At 59.1% G+C, this 709-nt stretch overlaps 1 non-coding gene across 1 annotated transcript; it reads right to left on the reverse strand.

The window, feature by feature from the left end:
* Positions 1 to 349: 349 nt before the first annotated feature.
* Tc00.1047053442895.10 lies at positions 350 to 459 on the reverse strand. The gene has a single exon (XR_008254457.1). It is a non-coding gene; the product is annotated as a 5S ribosomal RNA (M5) (ribosomal RNA).
* Between the last annotated feature and the right edge of the window lie 250 nt (positions 460 to 709).

The raw sequence follows: 709 nt of genomic DNA on the forward strand, positions 1-709 counted from the left end.
GAACCGGGGTGCCGTACCCTTCCACTATTTTTTTTTTTTTCCGCCACCGCGCGCCGCCAGTCGCTTCTTCACCGCGCCGGGGCGGGCGGTGGGTGGGCTCTCCGAGCGCGCGGGCGCCGCAGCAAAAAAGAAAAATTACTGACGCAGTTTCCGCGCCACATGTGGGGAAGCGAGGCGTCCGGAGGCTTCATGGCAAAATCCGGAAAAGGGCCTGCGGAGCTTCATTTTTAAATTTGTTCTTGCCTTTTTTCCTACCGTTTTTTTTTCTATTTTCATCATCTCCCGCGGCTCTTCCGTGGCTTGCCTGTCGCCGGCGGGCGGGCGGCTGCGCATCGCGTGGCGCGTCGCCGGGTACGACCATACTTGGCCGAGTGCACCACATCCCGTCCGATTTGTGAAGTTAAGCGGCCACAGGCCTCGTTAGTACGGCGATCAGTGATGGCGCTGGAACCCGGGGTGCCGTACCCTTCCCACTATTTTTTTTTTTTTCCGCCACCGCGCGCCGCCAGTCGCTTCTTCACCGCGCCGGGGCGGGCGGTGGGTGGGCTCTCCGAGCGCGCGGGCGCCGCAGCAAAAAAGAAAAATTACTGACGCAGTTTCCGCGCCACATGTGGGGGAAGCGAGGCGTCCGGAGGCTTCATGGCAAAATCCGGAAAAGGGCCTGCGGAGCTTCATTTTTAAATTTGTTCTTGCCTTTTTTCCTACCGTT

The sequence above is a fragment of the Trypanosoma cruzi genome (genome assembly GCF_000209065.1).
Source record: "Trypanosoma cruzi strain CL Brener chromosome Unknown tcruzi_1047053442895, whole genome shotgun sequence".
Lineage (NCBI taxonomy): Eukaryota > Euglenozoa > Kinetoplastea > Trypanosomatida > Trypanosomatidae > Trypanosoma > Trypanosoma cruzi.